The following is a 1754-nucleotide window of genomic DNA, read 5'->3' on the forward strand; positions in this document are numbered from 1 at the left end:
GTCCCGTCCACTAGATTATACATCACAGTGTCAGAATCATATGAAAGACGCACATCGCCATCTGCTGACTGGAGTTGGTATCGCAGTTGAGAAAATACTTTCAAATGTTAAAAAGCGACTGCCCCTAAAAACCAACGACTCCCTTTGAAACATTTATTATAGTGTAAAAATATACAAAGTGTAGCTAAATAGAATAACTTTGGTCATACCCATTCAGCCCGTGACGTCCAAGGACGTCGAATTATGGGCGATATCAGGTCTGTCTGTTGTGGACGCTATTTCGCCCAATCATCCCAAATTGAGCTGTGTATAACTATGTAAAAGTCTCTCGGACAAGGTGACTTTTATCAATATACACTCTAAAAAGTAAAAGGTTCCTGGAGTATCCTTTAGGGGTTCTTCAAATTGAAACTGTGGGGGTACCCCTAAAAGTTATTTGAAGAACCTTATTTGTGTGAACCCCTATACGTTTTTTGAAGAACCCCTTATCATGGTTCCTCAAAGAACCTTTTGGGTCCACCTTCCCTCCATTATAAAAAAATATTTTAATAATAATAATAATAATATTGACAATATTGATTTAAATAATTAATTGTTTATTTAGTGGCACCACAAATGTGAATTAATATTTACCAAACAAAACATTACAAAATTGCAATAAATAAATAATACATTTTACTTTCTATAGTGCTTTCATGACATTTAAAAATATATATAAAAATAATGATGTACAATAAAAACAACATACATTAAAAATGAATCATAGGTAAACTAACAATATTGTAGACTTGATGCTAAATACAGATTTTTCAGCGTTAGTGTGTATATCTTATCCACTTAGTTATGTTAGGAAGTTTTCCATCTTTATGACCGGCCCTGGTAACTTCACCCCAACTTCTCTTATCCCCAGAACACAGTAACTTAACAACATAAGTGTTTTTCTGACATTTTTGTGAAATTTAAGGGAAAATAAAAAAAATACAGCCCTAGCAGAGCCCCAAGTCCCATGGGGACGTCCTCTAGGGCGTGGATGTTCTCCCCATCAAAGGCCAGCAGGATTTCACTCTAATGGTGAAATGGATTTCCGCCGATGTGCAGTAAAGGAGTGAAGAGCGGTGAAATCTGTGTTAACAAAAGTAAGAAAAGATTAATACACATACAATTAACAAAGAACAGAACAAATGTTCAGCTGTAGTTTTATATAAGCATGCACACCTATGTTTATGAAGAAACAGATGATTTGTGCATAGGCATACCTTGTCACGGACATAAAGGCCACTCGGGTCCTCATTGAAGAGGTCGGGCAAGAGCAGAATCGCTGCTGTGGTCTCCAGTCCCAGTAAAGTAAAGCAATGATCTTACTACACTTGGTAATTTTATCACAAAATACATTAGAGAAAGGGAAGGAATAAGAGCAAGTACCTCTTCTGTATTGTCCTTCAGGGACTGTCAGAATAGCAGGATGATGTCCTCACCCCTGCCTCACCTCTCGACCTCTGATAGTCCTTGAATTCTCTTTTTGTCTATATCCATTCCATGGCCTTGATTCATTTCTGAGAAGATCTGAAAAGATAATTTGCACACATTTGTATGCTAATAGATGTCAGTTTGTATTGACTGCTATGTAGGTTAAATGTACACTTCAAATGCAGCTGTCCTACAACATATCTGTACCTTCTTCTTGATCCCAATTGCATTGTGTCTATGTTCTGTCCTATATGAATTTCAAAGGAAGAGAAAATGTGTCAAAGAAT

At 36.5% G+C, this 1754-nt stretch overlaps 1 long non-coding RNA gene across 1 annotated transcript; it reads right to left on the reverse strand.

The window, feature by feature from the left end:
- Positions 1–706: 706 nt before the first annotated feature.
- On the reverse strand, positions 707–1754 carry LOC139560524 (uncharacterized). The gene is made up of 4 exons (XR_011671966.1): positions 1675–1754; positions 1423–1563; positions 1257–1328; positions 707–1122 (listed from the first exon to the last, which is right to left on the reverse strand). It is a non-coding gene; the product is annotated as an uncharacterized lncRNA (long non-coding RNA).

Source organism: Salvelinus alpinus, chromosome 30 (assembly GCF_045679555.1).
Source record: "Salvelinus alpinus chromosome 30, SLU_Salpinus.1, whole genome shotgun sequence".
In the NCBI taxonomy this organism is placed as follows: Eukaryota; Metazoa; Chordata; class Actinopteri; order Salmoniformes; family Salmonidae; genus Salvelinus; species Salvelinus alpinus.